The sequence below is a fragment of the Sciurus carolinensis genome, chromosome 14 (assembly GCF_902686445.1).
Source record: "Sciurus carolinensis chromosome 14, mSciCar1.2, whole genome shotgun sequence".
Classification (NCBI taxonomy): Eukaryota; Metazoa; Chordata; class Mammalia; order Rodentia; family Sciuridae; genus Sciurus; species Sciurus carolinensis.
The window spans coordinates 41,734,018-41,748,000 of NC_062226.1; the positions used below are offsets into that span (position 1 = coordinate 41,734,018).

The following is a 13,983-nucleotide window of genomic DNA, read 5'->3' on the forward strand; positions in this document are numbered from 1 at the left end:
GTATTGCTTTGGGAGACTGAAACCAAAGCTTCAGGATGCATATACTCTTACCACTGAGCTACATCCCCAGTCCTAAATTTTATTTTTTCAAGACAATCATATGGGACATTTCCTTGTAGTTAACGTGTCTGTGTGTCTTATAGCAGTTAGCACTTATTTTAGGAAAGTTAAGAATTGTCACTTGAACTTGCTTGTTCTAAAAATAAATAAAGTAGTTGTAGAGCATTTGAATGCAGCATAGCTATTCATATCATCACTGTGAGAATACATGATTTGAAGATTTAGTTGCTAAATGTCTGGTAAGTGTGGAATTTTCCTAGTTCTTGAAAGCTTTTATGTTAAATAAACATTTACAGACTGGAAGACTAGATTTACCTGTGATCTGGAATTTGACTCAATAACTATGAAAACCTCAATTTAGTTCTAAGCATAAATTACATGTGGGACATCTCTAATGTAGAATAGAAACAAACAAATTACATTTATAGAATCTTGACCATAGAATAGAAATATTTATAACATTTTTTGGTGATTACATCATACTTATTTTTCAATAGTCTGTTTGGCCATCTGTGTTCTTAAGAAATTCAGGAAAATTTTTAATTGACTGTCACTAAAAATAAAAGTATAATTCTTTTTTTTTTTTTTGGCCCATGTACAAGGTCTACCTGGATTTGGTATGTGAACTCCTTGGGGAGATCTGGTGAATGCCAAGAATAATGCAAGAGTAAGTGAAAAAAAAAAAAAAAAAAGGCAACTATTGAAATTTAGTACGATGTCAATATATTAGCAAATTTTCCTAAAGTATTCAATATTTTACTATAATATATATTTCATTAGCTTACAATCCACATTTATCTAAAATCATAGTATTCTTTTATATATTATTAGTGACAAATAAAAATGTCTTAAAAAGTCTAGAACTACTGAAGAAAAATACTGAAAAATAGAGTCTATGGTAGTGTAAAGTCAAGTCAAAATTTAATTTAACGATTCTGGCACTGCCTTTTCAGAATTATTAATTTAGGCTAAAATAAATCTGATTTGCTTCCTAATTAAATTTTCTTCTACTTCTGCTACTACATGTTTCACCTGGATGAATCTTAGCTGATGGAAGTGTCCAGAATTTGTCAGGAGACCTGGTACAGAAGCAGAGTGCCAGGACTTGTCAATAGACTTGCCCACTTCAGGTGGAGGGCAAATAATCTGATAAACTAATAGCAGAACTTCAACATTCCAGGCAAGGCCTCATCTCCATTTATGGAGAAGTTTCCAGTCACCAGATTTTGAAAAGCTAAATATTGTGGCTACTAGGGGATGCAGGATGTCTCCGCAGAAAGGAAATATCATAACACAGAAGATAGAAGATTATCCATGCAGAATAAAAATCAAATTAGCTTTTAGTTTTATAAATAGAGGGCTAGAGAGAAGACAAATAATATTACTTACGACTACCTTTATCTATGGATTACTGCCATAGGAAATGATGGTGTGCAAAGAACAGAATCTGAGTGTGAACCAGGCACACCATGAAGGCCTGGGAGAGACTCTGATACAGCAGTGAACCCAGAAGAAGCACTAGAACCCTGTGAATTAAAAATGCATAGTTAAGAATTAAGTTCAGTCTAGTGACCAGTGCAACACATGACAGTGATGCACTGATAGAAGTTATCAGACTTTTCAGAAGGAATCTTCAAAAAGAGTAATTGTAGGGCAAGCTTAGAATTCAGAGAAGCTTGGACAATTTTTCTCATAACCAAAATACATTTTCCCAATCTAGTGGTCTGCTGGTTAAAATTCTAAATTCTCTGTGTGTGTTTTGAAAGTAATTTATCAAATGCCACTATGTAAATAGCACTCTGTTAGCCCAGTGCATACAAAGATAATTGGTCTATTAACCTGGATTTGAGTAACTCAAAGCTTAAAGGTAATAAGTTCTAAAATTGAAGCATGGAGCATCTAAAGTGCAAAACATGGATGCAAGTTCTGATACCACCTTACTGAAGACGAGTTCCATTTCCCCAGGTGATGAAGTTTAAACATGGGAGAAATGCTGAGGCAAGCATAGAAAGGAAGTTTTATTTAAAGAATAGTAACATAGACTTCTCTCAGGAGGAAGAAGGGGGACCTAGCTGGTATCCAAAGAAGTGGGAGTGTACTGCCCCTTTAAAATTTTTTTAATTTCTCTTTGTTCTCCTGACCTCTTCCCCCTTATTTCTCCCCATCCTGTGTAAGAGACCAGTGTTGTGGGGGAGGGGGGGTGACGGTGTGAAGGGGAGGGTGAATGTACCAAAAGGTGGGAAGCAAATGGGCAAGGTGGGAGGGTCAAATGGTGGAGTGATCCAGGCAGTAAGGTAAAGCTGGGAGGTATCAATTAATAACTCTTAAAACTCCCTGTAGGGAGGAACAATTTCTGGGGCAGGTTACCTTAGTAACAGGTAGGAATAGGAGCAGTGGGAGGGGCTTTGGGAGGAGGAGGGGGAAAGGGTAGCTTTTGATTTGATTTTCTTTCCAACCAGCGCTCACCTTCCTGATAGGACCCAATTATTTATTATCTATAGTGACTGTCTTTCTGCTCCTTAACTTCAGTACCTCTTTGTACTCAATCCAAGGTCAGATATCACATGACCATTTGAACAGATAAGCAGAACTTTAGAGCTGAGACTCCAAGGATGAGTTAGTTTTTTCCAACTACGTAAAGCAAGTAGATACATTTTACAAAAGTGGAATACAGATAGATACGTTTTACAAAAGTGGAATAATGCATGCATGACATTAGAAAAAGGAAAGTTTACCATGAATTACTGACTATGGAAGTTGCAGTTTGAATGAATTTGAATTCCCTCTCCAGCACATTTCCCTTGGAGAAGGATGACAACACTGATTTCCGTAATATAAAGGAAATGGAAAAGAAAAAACAGTACATAGTGGGAAGCATGTTTCTTCCTCTTCCAATACTGTTTTGTGTTGTCCTCCCCATAAACCAGAAAAATTTGGCTTAAAACTGCATGTCAAATAATGATTTCAGAAACGCCTAACTCAGATTCAAAAATATATTTTACTTTTAAATTTTCAAAACAGTGTCTCATCAATTGAAAAGATAAGGAAAAAATAGGAAGAGTTTAAACAGCTATTATAACAAGTGGAACATATCCACAACCAACTGAATTTTTCTCCTTTATTTTAAAAACAGGCAATGATTTTTTTTTCCTATTTCACAGTATTCAACTTGTGCTGCCCTTGAATTTGTAAAGGTAATAAGAAAGAAAAGATATAGGCTACTCATTAAGAGCATATATAGCTTCTTGATCAGGATGGATCTTGGTAATTCTATTTTCTGCTGATGGCCTTGCATGGCAGACTAATTGCTGGCTATAAAGGTTGCACTCATTATGCTATACTTACCAACCCCTGGGGAAAAATGTTATTTTCCTAGCCACCATGCTGCCTAATACTGATTTTTTAAAACAGTCCCATTGATTCGTACAGATTTTGTAATTTGTGTCTTTCCTTTTTATACTCTCCACCTCTCTAGACTTTTAATGTGTGTTTTATGCCTTATCATTTTGTCAAGTCACGGTCTTGGGACTATGGATGAGCTCAAGGTGTTTAATTGTTGACCTTGCTGAATCCTACTGTGTGAAATCTGGTTGTCAGAAGAATGAAATCACAGCAGTGGAAAAGAGAGTATGGATTATATACAACTGTAGTCAATTGCTTTCTGAGGAAAGAAATCTGAACTCTTAGGGCCCATAACATTGATTGAGACTTTCCTCCTAGAAGGATGGTGTTGTACCCATAAAAAACAGAGGATGAGTTGCATAAACTATCCTCCCCTGTGAAGAGAAAAAGATTAGTTCATGGCGGAATGAAGAGAGTGTACTCTCAATTTTTCATGTTATTTGAGAAAAGCTTTAATGCTTTTTAGAATTGAACACGTGTAAACAAAACACATTTTCTACATAATAAAAGGCACCTTCTTTCTCTGTGTGGTATTCAAATTAAACAAGAGACTGATAAATAATTTCAGAATGATTATTTTCCACAGTGACTATGAAATAGAGGACAGGAAGAGTTAGTTTCAGGAAAGGAAGCCAAGAGCAGAAAAAATAGTGATACAGTACAAAAAAAAAAAAAAAAATTGCATTAAGAGTGTCCCTTGGGGCCCTCTTTAAGTTAAAATGTTTAGAAAAGTGTGAACTGAATCTATTTTCACAATTATGTATATATTTTAAATAGCTTTTAAAAAATCATGCTTTAGTTTTTCTTACTGCCTAGATTCTCTACTATTTTCTTAAACTGTTTAGAAGATTTTCTCAGTGAAAATGGCTCACATTGTTTTATTTAGGTACAAAGATCTAACACTGTAATTTTTACTTTATTGTAATGCAAGGACTATTTCAAAAGAATTTTAGAACAATATGAAAATTATAGTTTATCATTTCTTCTCAGAAAATAGAATTTTAAAATAAACTCACTTTTGTGCTTAAAATAAATATATAATCTATAGCCTCTGACCAAGCAACCAAATTGATGGAGTGTTATACTCAATAATCAATCACAATATACACAATACATAAAAATAACAATTCTAGGAGATATTGCTTACAATGATGCATAATAGCATTTTTTCATTATATGATTAATTCTTAGTAAAGAATACCAATTGGGTGTAATTTATACTATTTAATTAGCAATGTAAAACTTCATCCCCATGGTTTTAAATGATAAGAGTTTAGAAACATCCTTTAGCATTGGAGACTCTTAAAATAAATCTTAATATAAGATCTCTTCTTCAGAAGGTTTCATGCAGTACATCTTCTGCAACGAGAAGAGAAAATGATCTTTCTGTCCTTCCCTAGTCAGTGATGAAAACCTGGGTGAGTGGTGAGTCATTGATTAGGTAACTGGTGCTCTCCACAGCCTCTGAGATTTAGTTTACAAAGCCAGGCTTCCAAAATGCTTCATAACATGATGGAAACCGACAGTTGGGATAATTCAATGCTGCCATTCATTCTTCTGTTCATTTAACAAATTTGTATTCTTCATCAAGCTGTGTGCTGGGTTTTGAGAGTGCCTGAAAGAAAGATAAGTAGCTTGTCTTCAAGAAACTCTGCCTACTTTTAGAAAAAAAATATATAAAAATATTTTAAACTGACAAATGGCATAAAAGAACATATAGGACAGAGAGATGAATTAGAGGAGAAGTTAGGACAGGTGACAGATTATTTGGGGGGAGGACTAGAGATTGAACTCAGGGGTGCTTTACTACTGAGCTACATCCCCAATCCTTACTCACTAAGTTACTGGGGCTGTCCTCCAACTTGCAATCCTCCAACCTCAGCCTCCTAAATTGATGGGATTACAAGTATATGCCACCATCCCTGGTTTAACAGGTATGTTTTAATAAAAACAATTGTTAACATTGCTTGAGAACTGTTGTGGCAAACAAAGGAACATTAAAGATTTACCATGGTAGCAATTAACCACTTAGGCTGAGAAAACAGAAGAAAAAGGCATAAATGATTATTTAAAAGCCCAAAAGAAGGACATTGTGGATCTGGAATTCTGACTTCTAAGGAGCAAGTACTTCAGACCTGTGACCAATACCCCAGACTTCAAAGGAAAGGGCATCATGGATATGGGACTCAGATTTGAGGGAGGGGTGCCAAAAGATGGTTCTAGTGTGTACAAGGGAACACAGTGAGGCTGGTTCTGGGATTGTAGGACAAAACAGATGCCAAAATCAAGTGCCATTTCTAAAGTGAATTATTAATATCCAAGTCATAGTGCACTGACCCTTCTCCATCTTCTAACTTGAGTTATCTCTACTGCCTCCAGTGGCAGAAAATAGTAGAAAGACAAGTAGCAAATCCAAAACACGGCTTTTAGAATCCTTGCTGAGCGTAGAAAAGTGAGTTTTAATGAGAGAATCTGAGTAACAACACTTTATTAAGTGATACACTGGTTAGGTTTAAGAAAAGGAAGGGGAAGTCTAACAAAAGGGTATCCTGCGCTCAAGGTCAGAGAGAGACTGTTCTAGCATGGGGCAAGAAACTTGGTAGGAACAGGATGAAGGTTCATGGAAAAGGAAGGTTCACAAGATGGGAAAACTAGAGTGTGACCTACCAAGAAAGATTTATATTTGAAAGAAAATGCAAATAAAACTGGGTAGAGCAATGAAGTGAAAAATGGAGAAAATCAGACAGTAATTTGGATAAATTTCACTATATAACTACTGAAGTTTGTAAGTGAGGTTTGTGCTGTGAGATCAATATCATTTAAAAAAGACTAATGTTTCACGTCTCAGGATGAATCAGAAGGAAGAGGGGGAGAATGAATTAGAGTCAAGTAAAGGAACTACTGTCATAATACAGACATTTTATAGAATTAGTCAATGCTGACAAACCCAAACCATTTATAAAAGAAAATTAACCTGACATTCAAAATTGTTGAATATAAATGAAGACTAAGGACAAGGTCTTGCATAGGGAACCATAGTGCACATGATTTATTATTTTAAACTTAAGGTGAATAAATAAACTTGCATTTTGGGTACCAAAAATTTAGCTTGTAGTCATCAACAAGAGAAGTGACCACTTTGAAAATAAAAAATTAATAAATTCCTCAAGCGTATATTTTGAAAGAAGAGTTCATGTGAAAATGGTCAGATCCTACAGAGACACCCTCTCAAGGTGGGAGAAGAAAAAGGGAAGTAAATCAAAGACTCCAAAGGAATTTTGAAAAGAAGTATCATGTGGAGCCAGAATGAGGATAGCATTTCAAACTAGGAAAGGTTGTTCAGTTTCTACTGAGGTGAACAATCATCAAAGAACCTGAAAGAACATGAGGTCTGGAAATGCAATCTATTTTTTCTAGAAGATGATGTAATCATCGAGAGATCAATTTCTATAGAATGTAAGGTTAGATCCAAAGTATAAAGTATTGCATTTGAAAATTCATGCCAAGTGAAAGAAGTCAGATTCAGAGAGCCAAGGGTTCAGATGTTCTCTCTTCTATGTGGAAGCTATCTGGAAATAAGGAATTTAAAAGATGGGGTGTTGGAATCTCATGAAAATAGAAGGGAGAACATTGGTCCTCCCCAGGGATCCCCTCCAGGAAGGGAATAAAGGGAGAAGGAGGGAGGGAAAAGGGAGAAAAAGTAGGAGAAAATTGATCAAACTATGTTATGTGCATGTATGAATATATCACAATGAATTCCACTTTTAGATATAATTATAAAACAACAATTTAAAAAAAATAGATGAAAGACCAATAAAGTAGAGGAAGGAGGTAGCGGGGGATAGTACTGAGGACTAAAATGGAGAAAATTATGTTATATATATTTATAAATATGTCAAAATGAGCCAAAGTTTTAAAATGAACTTTTCTTCTCTATATGTTGGACTATATAAATCTAAATACATATTAGCATTTATTTTTACAGAAATGTTATTAACTGCTCTATAATCTTGCCCTTTAACACATAGCATATATTATCTCATTTGAGCTTCATGTTTACAAATATACATTATACTTCTTAAAATGATCAGGGTATTAACTTTAAGAAATGAAGTAACATAATGAGGGTAACAAATGTAATATGTGTTAAAATCCTCATATATGTTTATGGGCTCATGTACTTCTCAGATTTTATTTTTTATGATTTTGAACATTTCCTTATGAATTGACTTGTATTTATTTTGTATTATCCTTCTTTACTTGTGCCAATATTATTATGAGATCCATATTAAGATTAAAATACAAAAAATACCCTTCATACATTTACAGTTTGAACATATATTTTTCCACCTGCTTTTTCAATCTATTTCTATTTTTACATTTCAAACTAAACTCTCTTAGATAGCATGCACTTGGAAATATGTTTTATTTTATCTGATGATATCTATTTTTAATAAGACTATTAAGTAGGACAAAAGTTATCTATATTTAATAGGATAACTTGCATTTTGTGGAATTACTGATATATTTGATTTGAAGATTCCACCTGATTGTCATTTCTATGTTCCTCATTTCCTGCTTTCTACTAAATATATTTTAAAAATTAGTGTTCTGTTTTAATTTCTCTACTGGTGCTTTTAGCTATCTCTGTGTATTTTAACTGATAATGTACAGATTATAATATTTTTTCTTATCAGAATGAAATTATAAGTTAAATCATTCTTCATGTAAAATATAACAAATCTTGCATAGCTCAATTTCCTTTAAGCTACCACATGCTCTAGTTATACTCTTCAAATTTCTTATATCTACCTAAGTTATAAACCTCAGAATAATTTTAATTAAACTGTCCACTGACTTTAAGATAAATTAAAAGATGAAAAAATCTCATATTCTTTCAAATTTATTTGCCCAGGAATATGTTCCTTTTAGTGGGGTTCTTTCTTTTCTGTAAATGTATGTTTCCATATACTTAAGCTAATATCTTTCTCTTGGGTGCAAAGAAGTCCTTTCAAATTTCTAAATATTCTAATTGGGTAGCTATGAATTTTTCCTGCTATTGTTTATCTGAAAAAGTATTTTTTCTTCATTTTTAAATAATATTTTCATAGGATATTTAATACATGCAGTTCTGACATGATTCTGATATGAATGTATTTTGTTACCATAGTCAGTTAAATAATATCATTCCCAAAAAACTTGATTCAAATTTCAGTTATCACAGTGTACTAACTATAATGACATAAAGCACGAATTTCTTTGCTTTCCATCAGTCTACAAAGCACTAGGGTGAATAATAGAGATACATCATGATTATTGACTAATCACATCACAGGGAGTACAGGGAGTAAAACCAGTAGTTGTATTGCCTCCTTGTCTCTCAGTGTTAAATTCATGATATTCTACAAAACTTGGTACTCAAGAAAGGAATTGGTCAACAAAGGTGGTATTTCACAAAAGAAGTCATGTGGTACCATGTTTGAAGTGAAATTTGAGTTGAACATAACAGGAAGAAGTAAGAGAAAAAATGAGTGACTGCTAGAATGTTGACACTGCTGTCATTCAAGAACCTCTAGATATGCAGCCAGTGAAGAGATTTACAGATATCTTGGCATCAAAATTGAAAAACTATGATAACAGGGTGATTCCAAAGCCTTTCTTTAAATGTGGACATCAAAATTCCATCTAATAATTTCATGAAAGCTATAGAAAATATTTTAGAAAAGTGTACATCCATAATCTTCTACATACAGATTCAAGAACTCATGCAAAAAACAAAGTCCTGTTAAAAAATACAAGAAAAAAAATGAAAAAGAAAAATCAAACAAATCTGGAAATTGAACTCTTTTTTTCATTTATTAGGCTATCTACTTACTGTCTATTTTTAATTTTCTTTAAATTGTAGATGGACATAATACCTTTATTTTGTTCATTTATTTTTATGTGGTGCTGAGGATCACACTCAGTGCCTCACACATTCGAGGCAAGTGCTCCACCACTGAGCTACAACCTCAGCCACCTTACAGTCTGTTTTTAACATTGTGAATCCTCTTCAAAGAAATGTACACATACATTCACACATACAAAAGAAAAGTAAATTTTTAAAAATTGGACCAAATGTTGATAAACCACATTTTAAAAAATGAAGCTATTTAAATACATAATTGGTATAAAAGTGATACTTGGGCTCTTAATTGTGTAGATTTAGAAGTACACATTTTCAACTGCTTCCAGGAACTCTAGGGTTCCTTGAGGGCTGCTGCTCCCTCAGGAATCCTGGTTAAAGGTAGCTAAAAATACTGGCCCCTTATACCTTTTAAACCTGAGCATATCATGTACTTTAAACAGTAGGATCTCTGTTTCCATTTTAGTTGAATAAAAGCTATCATTGTAAAAAATAAATAAATAAAACAATTAAAAAATATTTGCAGTAGTAATGCAGATTCTAATCTGAATAACCTGAGCATACTTTAAAACATTAGACACCATCACACCATGATGTGTTTGACTGTGATTATGAAATGTCTCAGCTAAATTCCACCTCTGCACTACCACCCACAGGCAATGCGAAGAGTACATGGACTAGGATGATTTATGTTACTTCTTAAATTGATAAACTCTGAGAGCTCATTCTTTTCCAATTAGTATCCTTAAAGAAATCAGTAAGCTTCTCCTTAAGTAACCAGCAAGCAGCAAGAATGAACTCAGCAATCAAGTCTCACAACTACACTATTTTGTCAGTTTTTAACTTCCCTGATCAAATAAAATATGCTCTCTCTCCAGGATGTGCATGCCATTAACCACTGACTGTAATACTGTTGAAAATGATCACGAAGCATTGGTACACCATTATAATTCAAAAGTCTTATTTCATTATATGTAGTCCACCTTATCAAATTATCATCATGTCTCAGTTAGCTGTTGTTTATCCTAATAAGAGAATTTATTGTAATTAAATCTCCATTTCATATTTATAAAAACAGATACAATTTGGGTTAGCAAATTAATTCCTATGAAATGACTAAAAAGTGACTAATACAGGGAAAGTTCACAGGGTAATTTCCCCAGGTGCTTTTTATAGATTCATTTTTTTCTCTATATTGTGTGTGTACATATGTGTTCTCATTGGATATGATATGGAGACATATAGTTTCTCACTCTCTTTTGCATGCATGTGCATGTTATATGTGCTATGATATGGATATGAGGTGTCCTCCAAAAGTTCATCTGTAAGACAATGCAAGAAGGCTTAAAGGTGAAGAGTTATTAGACCCTTAACCCAATCAGTGAATTAATCCTCCAATGGGGATTTACTGAGTGGTAACTAAAGGCAGAAGAGGTGTGCTAGAAGAGATGGGTCTTTGGGGGTGAGCCTCTGGGGTATATATTTTGTGAGCTGAGATTTCTGATCATCATGTGAGTCACTTCTTTCCACCTTACTCTTTCACCAGGATATTCTGCCTCACATAGAACACTGAGGCATGAAGCCAGCTGTCTATGAACAGAGACCTCTGAAACCATAAGCCTCCAAATAAACTTTTCCTCCTTTAAAATTGTTACTATACAGTCTTTTAATAACAGCAATGGAAAAGGTGACTCAAACAATATGTGTGCATGTACATGTTTGTATACATATATGCTCTCACATGCATGCCTCCTACTGCATATGAATAGAGTTCTGTGTATACACACACACAATTTAAACTCCTCAATTCTGATTTAAGTAGAAAATAAGCTATGCTTGACATTAATAAAGTATGAATATGACATAGCCAAATTTTAAATCACATATTTTAGTCTTTCCTTTTTTTCTTAGAAAATTTCATATTTTACTATAATACATTATATTCATAAAGTATATTTGAGGACATGTATCTTTTAACTTTGAAAGCCATTTGGGGTATAAACCTTGTTCATCACATAATTCAACATCCAATCATTTTTGAAAAGCACAATTTGCTTGTCATTTGATCATGAGTTTTTTGTTTTGTTACCTGTGCTTGGAATTGACATAATGGTCTTGGCGTACTAGGCAAGCAAGAACTGTACCAGTGAGCACCACCTCCAGACCCATAGTGAATTTTGTATATTTTAAAATGTTTTAGACTGTATGTTGTTGTACATCATTTAATCTTGCTTTGTTTTATTTGTTCTAATAATGGGTCCTTTATTACATATGAAAATAGGCATAAAGCAATAACTATAAAATGCAAATGCTTATTGAGTTATAAAAACTTTTTATATAATATGGTACAAGTTCCTTGTCAGATACGTTTATGGTGAATATTTCATACCATTCTAGGTTTCATTTTAATTTACTCAGTAGTACCTCTTGAAGAGCAATTTCTTAATTTTCATAAACTTTTATTTATTATTTTTATAGCTTGTTCTTTTTTGTTCAAAAAAATTCACTCTCTGGAATCACAAAGACTTTTTTGTATGTTCTCATCTATAATCTGTATGATTTTGGTTTTTACATTTAATTCTGAGATCCAGATTGGATTTATTTTCAAGTATAATGTGAAGTAAGAGTCAATGTTCATTTTATTCTGTGTGAGAATCTAGTGTTCTCAGCACCATTCTCAAAGAAATTTCCTTTTCTTTATGGATGGGATACTATGCTTAAGACAACTGAAAAGCCTACATGCTTTGGTAGGATAACTAAAATAAGGTATATTCTTCATTCATAAGTTTGTCACATCTCTTACCATAAGTTGCTGGGGGTTTTTTGTTACAGCCTTATTGCTGGAATAAGGTATGGTAGAAACTAACTCCAGAGGGTAAAAATAAAAAAATGAATGCGGTCATTGGTTGAAGAGTAGGTAAAATGTTTGAGGTGGTAATTATTGATCATTGCATCAACTTGCCTTATATGAACAGTCTTCCTGAGACCTATGGCCAGTGAGATCCAAAAAACACTGATGACAAGCAGCAGATACTAATTTGCTTCACTAAAGAAATGTCCATATCCTCAAATGTCCAAGAAACGCTTGTGTGACTCATGTACTATCTATCATTACTTATTTTATGTCATCCATTACATGAGTAACTCTAAGGATTGCATTCTTCAAATAGGCTTGATGTTTCTAAACTGTCCTGAGTTCCACCTGTTTTCTCTTGCTACTCTATATTTGATCATTTTTACTTACTTCTGAGATTGGTAGAGGGTATCTCCACTAACCTTTCACTTTCCTTAAAATAATATTATTTCTCAAGGTCATCATACATAGATGTTCTGTCTCATTTTGTATAAATATTCATGTTACTTATTTTATTGATTTTCTCAGTATTTATATCTTAACAGTCATACTCCATGGTACCAAAAATTAACCTATGGCAATGAAACTAAGTCAGACAAGGAGTTGCATTATAGAACAGTCTCCTGAAGAGGAAAAAGGGAAAATGATAGAATAAAAACTGAGGAGTACTATGATAAAATGGTATTAGAAATAAAAAGAGAATCCTGCCTCTTATAAAAAGAGAATTGTGACAGATGGAGTATTCAAGGACATTTTCAGCAAAGACCGTAATACTATCACAGTAAAGAATCTAGTTTTTCTTTTCTACTTTAAACTCTTCTTTCCCTATTATTCCATTCACTACTTGATACTTCATATCCTATGGGACTCTTACCTCGTATGTATAAATTTTTTACTAAGGTTTCTACTTATGTTCTACTTATATAAATAGAATAACTTTTTGTCATATAATGTGTTAAGTATTTTTGTCATGTATTTATGTAAAAGATAGTTCACTTTTTATAATTTCAATATTAACTATTATGTATTGTTTTATAGCTACTTTGGTTACATTTTATAGTTGTATTTGTTATAAGTACATATACATAAGTAATTTTTTATAATACATAATATATTTTACTACTTCTCGGTTATAGGTGAGAAAACAAGTTCAGAGAAACTGGTTTGTTCAAAATGATGACATAAGGCATAGAAAAGATTCAAACCCAAGACTACCTGACTTTGGTTTTCTGTTTTAACCATTATTCACATTGGAATCTTAAAAGTGTTTCTCATTAAATAGGGCCCTTTTTCTCCATCCAAATTTCAATTCACAGAGAAATGAAACAAGAAATAAAAGATAAGAGTTAGCACATAATCTTTACATCATTAAAAAAATAAAAAGCAGGTGGGAGGAGCAGTTTCCTGGAGAGCTGCCATGCCTGCTGCCTGAACCAGCCATGATACAGGCTGTGCGGGTTGATGGTCTGGCTTAGCCAAAGAAAAACCCGGACCAGCGAAAGACCTCAACAATCAAGGCCAGGCTTGACCCCAGAGAAGCAGGAGAGATACCACTTCTCCTCAAGGTAAATAAGAAAGTTAATTGCCGTAAGCTCCTCCTCTGGGGGCAGAGTATGTTGGGGAAAGACCTGGGAAAGAAAAATCTCTTGATTGAAATCAGTTAATGAGGAAAAGCAGTCCCATCTTAACACTTTACTTTGGGAAGTTTGACATAAAAGAAAACAATTTCTTACTGAAGAAAAATATTTGTTCCTGAAAATTC

At 33.5% G+C, this 13,983-nt stretch overlaps 1 long non-coding RNA gene across 1 annotated transcript in view; it reads left to right on the forward strand.

Annotated features, from left to right (window-relative positions):
- The first annotated feature begins 221 nt into the window (after positions 1 to 221).
- LOC124963990 (uncharacterized) overlaps positions 222 to 13,983 on the forward strand; it is a 70,571-nt gene continuing 56,809 nt past the window's right edge. Inside the window, exons 1-2 of the long non-coding RNA XR_007104863.1 lie at positions 222 to 299; positions 663 to 727. This is a non-coding gene — a long non-coding RNA (uncharacterized LOC124963990). The remainder of the gene's footprint in view (positions 300 to 662; positions 728 to 13,983) is intronic.